The sequence below is a fragment of the Rattus norvegicus genome, chromosome 1 (genome assembly GCF_021556685.1).
Source record: "Rattus norvegicus strain SHRSP/BbbUtx chromosome 1, alternate assembly SHRSP_T2T, whole genome shotgun sequence".
NCBI lineage: Eukaryota > Metazoa > Chordata > Mammalia > Rodentia > Muridae > Rattus > Rattus norvegicus.
Window position 1 is genome coordinate 237,694,830 of NC_141534.1, and position 18,020 is coordinate 237,712,849.

Consider the following 18,020-nt stretch of genomic DNA (forward strand, 5'->3'; position numbering starts at 1 on the left):
CTGAAGGCACTCCAGTTGGAAGACCCCACAGAAAGTCTGCTACAGCCAGGGCCACAGACCTACCAGGAGACCTGTTTCAACCCAGAGACAAAAGAGGTAGGCTCCAGACAGAGTCACCCAGACCAGCAAACAGTAGGGATAACCAGATGGTGAAAAGGAAATGCAAGACCATAAGCAACAGAAGACAATATACATGGACATCATCAAAATCCAATTCTTCCACCACAGCAAGCCCTGAATATACCAACACACCTGAAAATTGGGAAGCTGACCTAAAATCCTATCTCATGAAGATAATAGAGTCCTTTAAGGAAGATATAAATAACTCACTGAAACAAATACAGGAAAACACAGGTAAACAGGTAGAAGCCCTTAAAAAGGAAACAAATAAACCCCTTAAAGAAATACAGGAAAACACAAACAGGTGAAGAAATTGCATAAAGCAGTCCAAGACCTAAAAATGGATGTAGAAACAATATAGAAAACACAAATGGAAACAAACCAGGAAATGGAAAACCTAGGAAGGAGGTCAAGAATTACAGATGTAAGTATCACCAACAGAATACAAGAGATAGAAGAGAGAATCTCAGGTGTAGAAGATATGGTAGAAGAGATTGACACAACAGTCAAAGAAAATTCAAACCATAAAAAACTCCTGACCTAAAACATCCAGGAAATTCAGGACACAATGAAAAAGCCAAATTTAAGAATAATTGGAATAGAGGAGAATGAAGATTCCCAGCTCAAAGGACTTGAAAACGTTTTTAACAAAATCATAGAAGAAAACTTCCCCAACCTAAAGAAAGAGATGGCCATAATGGTACAAGAAGCCTAGAGAACACCAAATAAATCGGACCAGAAAAGAAAATCTTCTTATCACATAATAGTCAAAACACTAAAGAACAGAAAAAAAGAAAGAATGTTAAAGGCTTCAAGGGAAAAGGGCCAAGTAACATAAAAAGGCAGACCTGTCAGAATTACACCAGACTTCTCAACAGAGTCTATGAAAGCCAGAAGAGCCTAGTCAGAGGTCATGCAGATTCTAAGAGAACATAAATGCTAGCCTAGGCTACTATACCCAGCAAAGCTCTCACTCAACATAGATGGAGAAGCCAAAACACTCCACGACAAAACCAAGTTCAAACAGTATCTACCTACAAATCCAGCCCTACAATAAATCCTAGAAGAAAAACTCCAATATAAGGAAGATATCTATACCAAACAAAAGACAAGATATTAAGCATCTCACAACAAAGTCAAAAGGAGAAAAACTATAAGCACATAAAGGTAACTACAAAAGCGAATATAACAGGAATCAAAAATCGTCTTTAATATCTCTCAATATTAATGAACTCAACTCACCTATAAAAAGACATAAGCTAACAGACTGGATACACAAAAAAAGAACCAGCATTTTGCTGCATACAAGTAACACACCTCATTAACAAAGACAGACACTATCTCAGAGTTAAAGAATGGAAAAAGGTCTACCAAGCAAATGGTTCCAAGAAACAAGCTGGACTTGCCGTCCTAATATCCAATAAAATAGTTATCAAATGTGATGAGGAAGGACACTTCCTATTCATCAAAGGGAAAATCCACCAAGAGAAAGTCCCAATTCTGAACATCTATGCCCCAAATGCAAGGGCACCCACATTCATAGAAGAAACTTTAGTAAAGCTCAAAACACACACTGAACCCCATATAATAATAGTGGGAGACTTCAACACCCCACTCTCATGAATGGATAGGTCATTGAAACAGAAACTAAACAGAGACACAGTGAAACTAATAGAAGTTATGAACCAAATGAATTTAACAGATATCTATAGAACATTTTACCCTAAAACTAAAGGATACACCTTCTATTCAGCATCTCACTTTCTCCAAAATTGACCATATAATTGGTCACAAAACAACCCTCAACCAATACAAGAAAATTGAAATAATCCCATGCACCCTATCAGACCACCATGGCCTAAAGCTGGTCTTCAATAATACCAAAAGCAACAGAAAACCCACATATATGTGGAAACTGACCAACTCTCTTCTCAATGATAATTTGGTCTAGGATGAAATAAAGACAGAAATTAAAGACTTCCTGGAATTTAATGAAAATGTTGACACATTATACCCAAACTTATGGGACACAATGAAAGCAGTATTAAGAGGAAAATTCATAGTATTCAGTGCACTGGTAAAGAAACTGGAGAGATCTTATACTAGCAACTCAACAACATACCTGAGAGCTCTAGAACAAAAAGAAGCAAACTCACCTAAGAAGAATAGAAGGCAGGAAAGAGTCAAACTCAGGGCTGAAATCAACCAAATAGAAACTAAAAGAACAATACAAAGAATCAGCAAAACCAAAACCTGGTTCTTTGAGAGAATCAACAAGACAGATAAACTCCTAACCAAACTAACTAAAGGGCCCAGAGTCAGTATCCAGATTAACAAAATCAGAAATGAAAAAGGAGATGTAACAACAGAAATAGAAGGAATCTAAAAAATCATCAGATCCTACTACAAAAGCCTATACCCAACAAAACTGGAAAATCTAGATGAAATGAATGGTTTTCTAGATAGCTACCACATACCAAAGTTAAATCAAGAGCAGATAAACTTTCTAAACAGGCCCATATTCCATAAAGAAATATAAGAATTCATCAAAAACCTCCCAATCAACAAAAGCCCAGGGCCAGATGGATTTAGTTCAGAATTCTACCATACCTTCAAAGAAGACCTGATATTCCTCAAACTATTCCACAAAATGGAAAAAGAATGAACACTACCTAATTCATTCTGTGAAGCCACAATTATGCTGATACCTAAACCACACAAGGACCCTACCAAAAAAGAGAACTTCAGGCCAATCTTACTTATGAATATCGATGCAAAAATATTCAATAAAATTCTTGCAAACTGAATCCAAGAACACATCAAAATCATAATTCATCATGATCAAGTAGGCTTCTTCCAAGGGATGCAAGGTTGGCTCAATATACAAAAATCCATTAATGGAACCCAACATATAAACAAACTGAAAGAGAAAAATCAGATGATGCAGAAAAGGCATATGACAAAATACAACACCTCTTCATGTTAAAAGTATGGGAGAGATCAGGAATTCAAGGCCCATACCTAAACATAATAAAAAGCAATTTACTGCAAACCAATGGCCAATATCAAATAAAATGGTGAGATACTTGAAGCAATCTGACTAAGTAATCTGAGACAAAACAAGGATGCTCACTCTCCCCATATCTATTCAATATGGATATGCTCTACTCAAAGTGCTAGCTAGAACAATAAGACAACAAAAAGAGATGAAGGGGATACAAATTGTCAAAGAGGAATTAAGGTTATCACTATTTGCAGATGATATAACAGTATTCATAAGTGACTCCAAAAGTTCTACCAGAGAACTTCTCCAGCTGATGAACAACTTCAGCAAAATGGCCGGATATAAAATTAACTCAAATAAATCAGTAGCCTTCCTTTATACAAATGATAAACAGGCTGAGAAAGAAATTAGGGAAACAATTCCCTTCATAATAGCGACAGATAATATAAAATATCTTGGGATAACTCTAACCAAACAAGTGAACGATCTTTATGATAAGAACTTTAAGTCTCTCAGGAAAGAAATTGAAGACCTCAGAAAATGAAGAGATCTCCCATGCTCATGGATTGCAAAAATTAACATAGTAAAAATGGCCATCCTACCAAAGGCAATCTACAGATTCAATGCAATCCCCCCCAAAAACCCAAGACAATTCTTCAAAGATATGGAAAGAGCAATTCTCAAATTCATCTGGAAAGGCAAAAAAACAAAAAACAAAAAACAAAACAAAACAAAAAAGAACCCAGAATAGCAAAAACAATTCTTAATAATGACAGAATGGCTGGGTCACCATTCCTGACCCCTCAGGCTCTCCTACAGAGCAATAGTGATTAAAAGAAAAAAGGAAAAAAAACCCCAACTGCATGGTTGATACAGCATATTGATACAGAGACAGACAGGTTAATCAGTTGAATAGAAGTGAAGACCCAGCTTCTGGCTGCTGTTCTCACAGAGAGCTGAAAGCCAGCCCACAGGAGTAACTACACACCTGAAAGCAGAGGTAAGGTGAACTTTTCTGCTCCAAGTGACCTGCCAGGTGGACTCAGGACACACAAAGGCAGAAGTCCTCTGGGACCAGGCACTTCTGGTTTCTTGCTCTGGCTCCAACTTCTCAGATCCCGGTCCATAGCTCCCTGCTCCCAAATCCTGTGGGGGAGAGAACTGATCACCCAGAAGTGAAGGCAATCCTGAGACTGCAGGGCAGAACAGACTGCCTCTCTGCCCACCTTTGCACACAACCCTAGCCCAAGAGGAAACCGCATAGTGCCTCTGGACACAGGAATATAGGAGCAGTCAGCTGCAGGAGCCCTGCAGTCCAGATTGGCACCCAGATCTGAACTGAACTGGTCAAACAGCTCCCTGCACCCAAACCCCCGACCCTCTGAGGTGCAGACACTCCTGTGAAACCAGAGGATACTATTTTCTGTTCACATTCCCTACAAAAGAGGAAACCGCCTAGCACCACCTGTGTCATCTGAGCACAAGGACCTAGAAACAGCAGGGACAGAACCCTTCCTTCTGGCTGATGGCCTCACAGAGAGCTGAGAGCCAGCCCCCAGGAGCAACTACACGCCTGAGAACAGAACACTTTCTTCCCATAACTGGCTGAAAAAAACCAGGTCTACTGGAGCGCTAGCACACAGGCCCACAGGAAGGTGAAGCCACCACTAGAAATGGCAAGAACGGCTAATACCAGAGACAACCTGATAGTGAGAGGCAAGTGCAGCAAACCCAAGCAACAAAAACCAAGACTATTGGCATCATCAGAGCCCAGTTCTTCCACTAAAGCAAACACTGGATATCCAAACACACCATAAAAACAAGATCTAGATTTGAAATCACACTTTATCATGATGATGGAAGACTTTAAGAAGGTCATAAATAACTCCCTTAAGGAATTACAGGATAACACGAGTAAACAAGTAGAAGCACTTAAAGAGGAAACACAAAAATCCCTTAAAAGAACTACTGAAAAAACAACCAAACAGGAGAAGGAAATGAACAAAACCATCAACAAGTTAAAAACAGAAATAGAAAAAAAATAAAGCACACAGAGAGAATGCCATGGAGATAGAAAACCTAGGAAAGAGATCAGGAGTCATGGATGTGAGCATCACCAACAGAATACAAGAGATAGAATTGAGAATCTCAGGAGCAGCAGATACCATAGAAAACATCAACACAACTGTCAAAGGTAATGGAAAAGGGAAAAAGCTCCTAACCCAAAACACACAGGAAATCCAGGACACAATGAGAAGGTCAAACCTAAGGATAATAGGTATAGAAGAGAGTGAAGACTCCCACTTAAAGGGCTAGTAAATATCTTCAACAAAATCATAGAAGAAAACTTCCCTAACCTAAAGAAAGAGATGCCCATAAACATACAAGAAGCCTACAGAACTCCAAATAGATTGGACCAGAAAAGAAATTCCTCCTGTCACATAATAGTCAAAACACCAAATGCACAAAACAAAGAAAGAATATAAAAAGCGGTAAGGGAAAAAAGGACAAGTAACATAAAAGGGGAGACCTATCAGAATTACACTAGACTTCTCACCAGAGACTATGAAAGCCAGAAGATCCTGGGCAGATGTCATACAGACCCTATGAGAGCACAAATGCCAGGCCAGGCTACTCTCAATTAGCATAACTCTCCAGCAAAACTCTCAAGTAGCATAGATGGAGAAATCAAGATATTCCATGACAAAACCAAATTTACACAGTATCTTTCTACAAACCTAGCCCTACAAAGGATAATAAATTGTAAAGCCGAACACAAGGAAGTAAACTACACCCTAGAAAAAGCAAGAAAGTAATATCCTTGCAACAAAACCAAAAGAAGAGAAGTACACAAACATAATCCCACCTAAAAATATGAAATAATAGGAAGAAACAATCACTATTCCTTAACATCTCTCAACATCATGAACTCAATTCTCCAATAAAAAGATGCAGATTAACAGACTGGATATGTAAAGAGGACCCAGAATTTTGCCGCCTACAGGAAACACACCTCAGAGACAAAGACAGACACCACCTCAAAGTAAAAGCCTGGAAAACCAAAAAGATAAGGTATGATACTTCATATTCATCAAAGGAAAAATCCACCAAGATGAACTCTCAATCCTGAATATCTATGCTCCAAATACAAGGGCACCCACATACATAAAAGAAACCTTACTAAAGCTCAAAGCACACATTGCACCTCACACAATAATAGTAGGAGATTTCAACACCCCACTCTCATCAATGAACCATAGAAACAGAAATTAAACAGAGACATAGAGAGACTTACAGAAGTTAAGATCCAAATGGACTTAACGGATATTTATAGAACATTCCATCCTAAAACAAAAGGATATGCCTTCTTCTCACCACCTCCTGAAACCTATTCCAAACTTGACCATATAATTGGTCACAAAACAGGCCTTAAAAGATATATAAAAATAGAAATAATCCCTTGCAACCCATCAGACCACCATGGACTCAGGCTGGTCTTCAATAACAACAAGGAAAGAAGGCCCACAGATACATGGAAGTTGAACAACGCTCTACTCAAGATAATTTGGTGAAGGAAGAAATAAGAAAGAAATTAAAGACTTCTTAGAATTTCATGAAAATGAAGGTACAAATACCAAAACTTATGGGACACAATGAACCCTGGGCTAAGAGGAAAACTCATAGCTCTGAGTGCCTGCAGAAAGAAACAGGAGAAAGCATACTTCAGCAGGTTGACAGCACACCTAAAAGCTCTAGAACAAAAAGAAGCAAATATACCCAGGTGTAGAAGAAGGCAGGAAATAATCAAACTCAGGGCTGAAATCAACCAAGTAGAAACAAAAAGGACTATACAAAGAATCAACAGAACAAAAAACTGGTTCTTTGAGGAAATCAACAAGATAGATAAACCCTTAGCCAGACTAACAAAAGGGCACAGAGACTGTGTCCAAATTAAAAAATCAGAAATGAAAAGGGACATATAAGAACAGAATCAGAGGAAATTCAAAAAAATCATCAGATCCTACTAAAAAAGCCTATATTCAACAAAACTTGAAAATCTGGAGGAAATGAACAATTTTCTAGACAAATACCAGGTACCGAAGTTAAATCAGGAACAGATAAACCATTTAAACAACCCCATAACTCCTAAGGAAATAGAAGCAGTCATTAAAGGTCTCCCAACCAAAAAGAGCCCAGGTCCAGACGGGTTTAGTGCAGAATTCTATCAGTCCTTCATAGAAGACCTCATACCAATATTATCCAAACTATTCCACAAAATTGAAACAGATGGATCACTACCGAATACCTTCTATGAAACCACAATTACTCTTATACCTAAACCACACAAAGACCCAACAAGAAAGAGAACTTTAGACCAATTTCCCTTATAAATATCGATGCAAAAATACTTAGTAAAATTCATACAAACAGAATCCAAGAACACATCAAAAGGATCATCCACCATGATCAAGTAGGCTTCATCCCAGGCATGCAGGGATGGTTTAATATACGGAAAACCATAATGTAATCCACTATATAAACAAACTCAAAGATAAGAATCACATGATCATTTCATTAGATGCTGAGAAAGCATTTGACAAAATTCAACACCCCTTCATGATAAAAGTCCTGGAAAGAACAGGAATTCAAGGCTCATACCTAAACATAGTAAAAGCCATATACAGCAAACCTAAGTCCATTAAACTAAATGGAGAGAAACTTGAAGCAATCTCACTGAAATCAGGGACTAGACAAGGCTGCCCACTCTCTCCTCCCTACATATTCGATATAGTTCTCAAAGTCCTAGCCAAAGCTAGGACTTACAAATTGGAAAAGAAGAAGTCAAAATATCACTATTTGCAGATGATATGATAGTGTACATAAGTGACCCCAAAAGTTCCACCAGAGAACTACAAAGCCTGATAAACAACATCATTAAAGTGGCTGGGTATAAAATTAACTCAAACAAATCAGTAGCCCTCTTCTACACAAAAGATAAACAGAACATGAAAGAAATTAAGGAAACGAAACCCTTCATAATAGTCCCAAATAATATAAAATACCTCGATGTGAAAGTGAAAGATCTGTATAATAAGAACTTTAAGTCTCCGAAGAAAGAAACTGAAGAAGAGCTCAGAGATGGAAAAATCTCCCATGCTCGTGGATGCAGGATTAATATAGTAAAAATGGCCATTTTACCAAAAGCAATCTCCAAATTCAATGCAATCCCCATCAAAATTCCAATCCAATTCTCCATAGAGATAGAAACAACAATTTGCAAATTAATTTGGAGTAACAAAAAACCCAGGATAGCTAAAACTATCCTCAACAATAAAAGGACTTCCAGGGGAATAACCCTCCCTGACCTCAAGCAGTATTACAGAGCAATAGTGATAAAAACTGCATGGTATTGGAACAGAGACAGGCAGATAGACCAGTGGAATACAATTGAAGATGCAGAAATGAACCCACACACCTATGGTCACTTGATTTTTGACAAAGGAGCCAAAACCATCCAATGGGAAAAAAAGAGTATTTTCAACAAATGGTGCTGCTTCAACTGGAGGCCAGCATGTAGAAGAATGCAGATCAATCCATGCTTATCACCCTGTACAAAGCTTAAATCCAAGTGGATCAAGGACCTCCACATCAAACCAGATACATTCAAACTAATAGAAAAAAAAGTGGGGAAGAGTCTCAAACACATGGGCACTGGAAAAAAATTCCAGAACAGAACACCAATGGCTTATGCTTTAAGATCAAGAATGGACAAATGGGATCCCATAAAGCTGCAAAGCTTCTGTAAGGTAAAGGACACTGTCATTAGGACAAAACGGCAATCAACAGTTGGGGAAAGATCTTTACCAATCCCACATCCAATAGAGGCCTAATATCCAAAATATACAAAGAACTCAAGAAGTTAGACTCCAGAGAGCCAAATGACCCTATTAAAAATGGGATACAGAGCTAAACAAAGAATTCACAGCTGAGGAATATCAAGTGGCTGAGAAGCACCTAAAGAAATGTTCAACATCCTTAGTCATCAGGGAAATGCAAATCAAAACAACCCGGAGATTCCACCTCACACCAGTCAGAATGGCTGAGAGCAAAAACTCAGGTGACAGCAGATGCTGGCAAGGATATGGAGAAAGAGGAACACTTTCATTGTTGGTGGAATTGCAAACTGTTACAACCTCTCTGGAAATCAGTCTGGAGGTTCCTCAGAAAATTAGACATTGCACTACGTGAGGACCCATCTATACCTCTCCTGGGCATATACTCAAAAGATGCTCCAACATACAACAAAGACACATGATCCACTATGTTCACTATTTATAGTAGCCAGAAGCTGGAAAAAACCCAGATGCCCTTCAACAGAGGAATGGATACAGAAATGTGGTACATCTACACAAAGGAGTGCTACTCAGCTATCAAAAACAATGACTTCATGAAATTCATAGGCAAATGGTTGGACCTAGGAAGTATCATCCTGAGTGAGGTAACCCAATCACAGAAAAACACATGTGGTATGCACTCATTGATAAGTGGCTATTAGCCCAAATGCTAGAATTACCCAAGATGCACAGACCACATGAAACTCAAGGATGACCAAAATATGAATGCTTCACTCTTTCTTTAAAAGGGGAACAAAATATCCATAGCAGGGAATAGGGAGACAAAGTTTGGAGCAGAGACTGAAGGAATGGCCATTCAGAGCCTGCCCCACATTTGGCCCATATAAATACAGCCACCAAACTAGATAAGATGGATGAAGCTAAGAAGTGCATGCTGACAGGAATGGGATATAGATCTCTCCTGAGAGATGTGGCCAGAACATGTCAAATACAGAGGCAAATGCCAGCAGCAAACCACTGGACCTAGATTGGGATCCCCATTGGAGGAATTAGAGAAAGGTCTGAAGGAGCTGAAGGGCTTTCAATCCCATAAGAAGAACAATGTCAACCAACCAGAACTCCCAGGGACTAAACCACTACCCAAAGACTATACATGGACTGACCCTCGGTTCCAACTGCATAGGTAGCAGTGAATAACCTTGTTGGGGCACCAGTGGAAAGAGAAGCATTTGGTCCTGCCAAGGTTGGATCCCCAGTGTAGTGGATTGTTGGGGGAGAATGGGGGAATGATGGGGAGGGGAACACCAATATAGCAGGGTAGAGGGCAGGGCTAGAGGGCTGATGGACAGGAAACTGGGAAAGGGAATAACATTTGAAATGTAAATAAGCAATATCCAATTTAATAAAAATTGAAGGAAAAAAATAAATTAAAAAAAGAGAGAGAGAGAGAACAACAATATCAACCAACCAGATTCCTCAGGGCTCCCAGGGACAAAAAAAAATTGAAAACCCAGAAATAAAACCACATACTTACTCACACTTGATCTTTGACAAAGAAACCAAAAATATACAATGGAAAAAAAGCATCTTCAATAAATGGTGCTGGTCTAACTGGTTTTCTGTGTGTAGAAAAAATGAAAATAGGCAAATATTTGTCACCATGCACAAAGCTCAAGTCCAAGTAGATCAAAGACCTCAACATAAAAGCAGATACACCAAATCTAAAAGAAGAGAAAGTGGGAAAGAGCCTTGAACTCATTGGCACAGGCAGAAATTTCCTAATAAGAACTTCAATGGCTCGTGCTCAAAGATCAAGAATTGATAAATGGGACCTCATGAAACTGGAAAGCTTCTGTAAGGCAAAGGACATAGTCAGTAAGACAAATCGGCATCCTACAGATTGGGAAAAAACCTTCACTAACCTCATATCTGATAGAGGGTTAATATCCAAAATATATAAAGAACTCAAGAAGCTTACTACCAAAAAACCAAACAACCCAATCAAAAAATGGGGTATAGAACTAAACCAAGAATTCACAATAGAGGAATCTCGAATGGCTGAGAAGCACCTAAAGAAATGTTCAACGTCCTTAGTGATCAAAGAAATGCAAATCAAAATGACCCTGAGATTCCACCTTATACAGGTCAGAATGACTAAGAACAGAACCTCAGGTAACAACACATGTTGGCGATGATGTGGAGAAAGAGGAATACTCTTCCATTGCCGGTGGGATTGCAAACTAGTACAACCACTCTGGAAATCATTTGGAGGTTCCTCAGAAAATTGGAAATATACCCAAAAGAGATGCCCCACCATGCCACAGGGGCACATGTTCGACTATGTTCATAGTGGCCTTATTTGTGATAGCCAGAAGCTGGAAACAACCCAGATGTCCCATGACAGAAGAATGGATACAGAAAATGTGGTTCATTTACACAGTGGAATACTACTCAGTTATTAAGAATGAGGACATCCTGAGTTTTGCAGGCAACTGGATGGAACTAGAAAATGTCATCCTAAGTGAGGTAACTCAGACCCAAAAGGACATGCACAGTATGTTCTAATAAGTGGATATTAGCCCAAAAAAAAGTACAGAATACCCAAGATACAGTCCACAGAACTCAAAAAGGTCAACAAGCTGAAGGGCTCAAGTGAAGATGCCTCAGTTCCACTTGGGAGGGAGAAGAAAGCAAGGTGAGGGAGGGAGGGAGAAGGGAGGCAATGGAGATGGGGTTCAGGGAGAGGGGAACTTGATGTGGTATTGGGTGGGGGAAAAGGACTGAAGCCCTGAGGGCCAGCAGAAAGAATGGAAAGAGGTGACCTCGGGAGAAGGGAGGTTCCTCTAAAATGTACCAGAGGAAGTGGGAAGTGAGAGAGACTCTCAGGACTCAAAGTGGGGAAACCCTAAATGAAATTCCCTACAATGGGGAGAGGTAACTTATTGAATCCACGTGTAGCAGAAAGACAGAGCGTCCAGAGTGGGATGGGGTTGCTATTCCACAACCAACGCTCTAATCCATAATTCTTCCTGTCTGAAAGAAATGCAGAGATGGTAATGGAGAAAAGACTGAATAAAAGCAACAGGCCCAGAGTAAGATTCAGCTCAAGGGGAGGCCCCAGACCTGACACCATTACTGAAGCGATAGGGCATTCACAAAAAGGAACCTACCATGACTGCTCTCCAAAGGTCCCAACAAGCAGCTGAAAGAGTCAGATGCAGATATTTACACCCAAGCAATAAACAGAAGCTGCTGACCCTCTGGTTGAATTAGGGAAAAGCTGGAGGAAACTAAGGAGGAGGGTGACCCTGTAGGAGGACCAGCAGTCTCAATTAACCTGGACCCCTGAGATCTCTCAGACTCTGGATCATCAACCAGGCAGCATACACAGCTGAGATGAGGCCCCCAACACATATACAGCAGAGGACTGCAGGTCTGGGTTCAGTCAGAGAAGATGCACTCAACCCTCAAGAGACTGGAGACCTCAGGGAGTTTAGAGGTCTGGTGGTGTGGGTGGGGTGGGGACGTCCTTGTGGAGATAGGGGGTAGGTAGGGGTATGCAATATGGAACTCTTGGTTGGTGGACTGGGAGGGGAATAAAATCCGAAGGGTAACAATTAATTAATTAATTAATTAATTAATTAATTAAATAGGATCTCTGAGCAGCAGAGGGAAAGCTGACTGCAGCTAGCCTGTGTATTCCCAAATCTTAGCCATAGTCTAAGTCCAAAGGACCAGATGGAGGGAGGAAAGGTTGGACTGTGGGCTCCCCTTAGGCTGCTTTCTGAGGACCACAGGAAACTCACAACTTCCCACTGCAGCATACCCAGTTGTCATGGTTCATCCACATCCGTCATTGCAGCCCACCTAGCTGTCAGGGTTGACCCATGTCTCTGTCACTGCAGACCACTCAGCTGTCTGGGTTACCCCACATTTCTGTCACCCTAACTACTCTACCCCAATGAAGTGGCTGAACTCCACGGTAGTCAAAGAAAAATAACCATATCCCAGGGAGGCTTAACAGTCACAAAGAGCAAAAGTAAGCAAGGGTTAGGACAGGTCCCTGGTGAGAGAAAGCTGACTAGGACATGAAGAGGGCTACCTATTAAAAAATATATAGCAGGCCCTATGTATCCACAGGAGATATGTGCCAAATCAGTCCTCAAATGCCTAAAACTATGGGTAGCATGAATCAAACATAAACATACTCTTTGGCTTTGGCTTTTCCAATACATATACAAGGAGATAGGATAAATTTAATTTAAAGATTGGGTATAAGAGTTTAATAATTACAAATACTAATAACAGGACAATTATAATGATATATACATATGATTATAGTATATATTATATATATACAGAGGGAGAGAGAGAGAGAGAGAGAGAGAGAGAGAGAGAGAGAGAGAGAGAGAGAGAGTGTTCTACTGCTGGCTTAATTGAGGCTGGCTTACAGGTTCAGAGTTTTAGTCCATTATCATCAAAGTGGGAACATGGCAGCATCCAGGCAGGCATGGTATAGGCAGAGCTGAGAGTTCTACATCTCCACCTGAAGGCTGCTAGGAGAAGATTGAGTTCCAGGCAGTAAGGATGAGGATCTTAAAGCCCACACCCACAGTATCACACCTACTCCAACAAGGTCACACCTATTGCAACAAGGCCATACCTACTCCAACAAGGCCATACTTCCAAATAGTTCCACTGCCTGCTCTAGGCATACTCAAACTACCACACTCCACTTTTTGGCCCCCATAGACTTGTTCAAACATATGAATCTATGGGGGATATACCTAAACATAGCATAATGCAAAATACATTTAGTTCAAGTTCAAAAGTCCCCATAGTCTATAGCAATCTTAACAAAGTTAAAAGTCCAATGTTCAAAGTCTCTTCAGAGATTTGAGCAATCATTTAACTGTAATCCCTCAAAGTAAGCCAAAAAGTCAGTTGCGCAAACTCCAAACTCTGCATCTCCATGTCTGATGTCAAAGCGGTCTTCAGATCTCCAACTCCTTTATATCCTTGTTGACCACAACAAACTTCTATCTCCTGGGCTGGTTCCATTCTGTTAGCAGCTTTTTTTTGACAGGTAACCCATGCTCTGACAGCTCTAACATCTTGAGGTCTCCAAAGCAACTTCAACTTTATGGTGTCTTGTTTCAATCAGGGATCCACACACGATCTTTAGTCTCTAAAATCTTAGGGTACTTCAGCTCTGCCTTCTGTAGCACTCTGGGCTCTGATGACTCAACTGCTTTCTGACCACCGTTCTTAGTGGTCATCCCATGGTACTGGCATCTCTAATATGCTGGGGTTTCTCATTGCAACCAGGCTTCACAAATATCCTCTCATAGGCTCCCTTTATGTTGCCAAACCCCAATTTCTTTGCATGGTCCCTTCAGTCCTGGGTCTTCAACTGCAATTGAGACTGCACCTTCACCAATGGCCTTCCATGGCCTCTCATGGAAGAACCTCTTCATACCTTCAAAACCAGTATAAACTGAGTGACTCTTACACATTACCAAGGTACAACCGTGGCTATCTCTGGAACACAGCTTATTTATGCTCTCAGAAAATACTTCACAGAAGATTTCATCTCAGTGATGCTGGTCTCTCCTTAATCACCACCAATCTGTTAATCTCAAGTTAACCAGCATCAACCTTCCCAGTAGCATCCTTCTCCTCTTGACTATAAAGCCAGAGACACAAGGCCAAATCTGCTTTTTGCAGAAGCTGGAAAATGACCCCTTGTCTTATTACATCATCACCAGTTTTCTGTTCTCCAACTCTTTCACACTGCCTAGCATGGATGTCTTGGAACTTGCTCTGCAGATTGATCTTGAACTCAGAGATCTGCATGCCCGTGTCTCCTGAATGCTGGGATTAAACGCAAGAAATGCCATGCCTAGATGTAAACTTTTCTCTACTTGGAACTTGCTCTCTTCCAGGCTGGCCTTGAACTCAAGAGATCTGCTTACCTCTGTCTCCTGGGATTAAAGGCATAGTGACACCAAGCCTGGACCTAAACTGAGCTGGGTAGGATCTTGCCCCCAAGGTCACCACTCCCATAATTCAATTTAATACCCTTGAACACAGGGCTCAGCTCCATTTCACTTCCTGGAGCCCCTTAATACTTGAATCATATATTTTATATTTTCCTCTCTAGGCTTGTGATGCTTGTTCAAAACGCTCTTCATGAATCTTAACCAGAGAACAAAGCCTCTGCTGGACTTTTTTGAGACTTCATTTGTCAATGCAATTAGCATAAATCTCTTCACCTTAGTCTCCAGTAGACTGTTCAGACAATGGCAAAAAGCAGCCACATTCTTCAATGAAATACCACAAACACAGTTTATAGGCCACGTACTGAAATTCTCCACTGAAACCTCTTGGGCCAGGTCTGAACAGTTCAAATGACTCTCAGCAACAAAGCCTTCCTTATTCCTACTAGGATAGTCCACTAAGGCCCACTTAAAGCATTCCACTACTTTCTAAATCCAAAGTCCCCAGATCAACATTCTTCCAAACAAAAGCATGATCAGGCCTATCACAGCACTACCCCATTCCTAGTACCAACTTCTGTCTTAGGGTTTTACTGCTGTGAACAGACACCATGGCCAAGGCAACTCATATACAACATTTAATTGGGGCTAGGTTACAGGTTCAGAGGTTCAGTCCATTATCATCAAGGTGGGAGCATGGCAGCACCCAAGCAGGCATGGTACAGGCAGAGCTTTAACTTCTATACTTCATCTGGAGGCTACTAGGAGAAGACTGAGTTCCAGACAGCTAGGATGAGAGCTTTAAATCTCAAGCCCACAGTGACACACTTCCTCCAACAAGGCCACACACACCCTAACAAGGCTGCACCTCCACATAGTGCCACTGTGCGGCTTCTCCTCCCATTGATGCCCAACAAGGCCATCCTCTGCTACATATGTGGCTGGAGCCATGGGTCCATCCATGTGTACTCTTTGGATGGTGGTTTAGTCCCTGCAAGCTCTGGTTGGTCGGTATTGTTGTTCTTATGGGATTGCAAATTCCTTCAGCTACTTCAATCCTTTCTCTAATTCCTTCAATGGGGACCCCGTTCTCAGTTCAATGGTTGGCTGCTAGCATTCGACTCTGTATTTGTTATGCTCTGGCAGAGCTTCTCAGGAGAAATCCATATCAGGCTCCTGTCAACATGCACTTCTGGGCATCAGCAATATTGTCTGGGTTTGGTGGCTGTATGTATATATATGGGCTGGATCCCCAGGTGGGGCAGTCTCTGAATGACCATTCCTTCAGTCTATGCTCCAAACTGTGTCTCCATATCCCCTCCTATGAATATTTTTGTTCCCCCTTCTAAGAAGGACTGAAGCATCCTCACTTTGGTCGTCCTTCTTCTTGAGCTTCATGTGGTCTGTGGATTGTATCTTGGGTAACTGATGGCTTTTAAGTAAAAGATTAAAGCTCAGAAAGTTCTAGTCATAGCACTTAAGGCTGCTCAGTCTGGGAGAAGACTGAAGAGCGGGGGATGCCCTGGAGGCATGTCCTATATCCCAGACCTGAACTGACTGTTTAAGTTCTTGACCTGTCCAAAGGAGAGAAAAAATGACCACAGGCAAAAGAATCTTAGGATCTGACCTCAGTCAAAGAAGAGGGGAAGGGCGCATGGGTAAGACAAAGGTTAATTGGGAAAAGGTGACAAATCCAAAGTGGTGAGCTACAAACATCTTAAGTCATTAAAGCTCACCTGCTTGAGTTTTAGTTGAAAACTAACAGCTTGGAGGTCAACTTTGTCACAGGTTTGGTTGTAGACTCCATACCTCCTCTTTGAAGGGTTATACATCCGAGGTCATGATGAGTAAAATAATCCTGAGAGAGGCCATCTACCTTTCAGCATCTTTCGGTGAACTGTCCTCCACTGTGATTAGCTCTCTAGCCTGTCCCCACTTGGATACTGATGGGCTGAAGGACTATGATTGATGTCACTGACCGCTCAGCATCGGCACTTGGCTAACTCCATTGACTGTGTGGCTCTGATTTAGTGATATTGCCCTTGTTGATGGGAACAAAAGTCTGCCAAAAACCAGAAGCAGAAATCAAAGTCAATCACTTCCCTTTCCAGAAACAAACTAGAAGACAGGGCCATATACTAAGTGCATCCATGTGACATACACGCAAACACACACACACACACACACACACACACACACACACAGGCAGGCACACACACACTAACACACACACAAACACACACATACACACACAGAGGCAGACACACAGAGGCAGGCACACACACACTCACACACACACACAGAGGCAGGCACACACACTAACACACACAAACACACACATACACACACAGAGGCAGGCACACACACACACACTCACACACACACACACACACACACACATACACACACACACACACAGCCTCCTCACCCTTCCTAAGCAATAAACATCTTCCTGCCAGGAAAGTTTTATAGGACCACACACAGTGCAAGGTCAGATTCAGCCTTGAGTGTGAGGAGCAGAGAGAGGCTGGTGAGCAAGTCAAGTAAGCAGATACTGCCTGCCACGTTCTATGACCTTGGCTGCTTCTGTGAGAGTCAGTTCCCTGGTCCACAAACTACAGCCAGAATCATAATGATTCCTTCCCAGGTTGTAAAGAAGATAAACTATGATTCTGATAACATGGAAATGTCTTTAAAAACAAACAGCGGCCATTACTGTCATTTAAGAGAAATAATATTTTAAGATAAGCCATTTGGTCAATGAGTATTTACCTTGTTCTTTTCGACAGGCAATTGCACATGAATTACATCATTGGATTCCCATATCTGCTTTATAGTATCGATTTTATTTTCCTGGCTTAGACAGGTAAAACTATTAGCCCAAAGTCTTCTGGGCATAGTTGTCACCCCGGGCCTGTTTTCCTCCTAGGCTTCTAGATGACAGGTTTAATTAACCCTGTTTTGATGGCCCAAGCTAAGGCATTTTTAAGGAACATTGTTATTTTTCTAAGCTTTCCTGACTCTGCTATTACCTGGCTAGTC

At 41.0% G+C, this 18,020-nt stretch overlaps 1 long non-coding RNA gene across 1 annotated transcript in view; it reads right to left on the minus strand.

Annotated features, from left to right (window-relative positions):
• LOC147997088 (uncharacterized) overlaps positions 1–18,020 on the minus strand; it is a 53,036-nt gene that overhangs the window by 14,455 nt on the left and 20,561 nt on the right. The window contains exons 2-3 of the long non-coding RNA XR_015653146.1: positions 16,715–17,040; positions 4,113–4,270 (exon numbers count right to left, since the gene is read on the minus strand). This is a non-coding gene — a long non-coding RNA (uncharacterized LOC147997088). The remainder of the gene's footprint in view (positions 1–4,112; positions 4,271–16,714; positions 17,041–18,020) is intronic.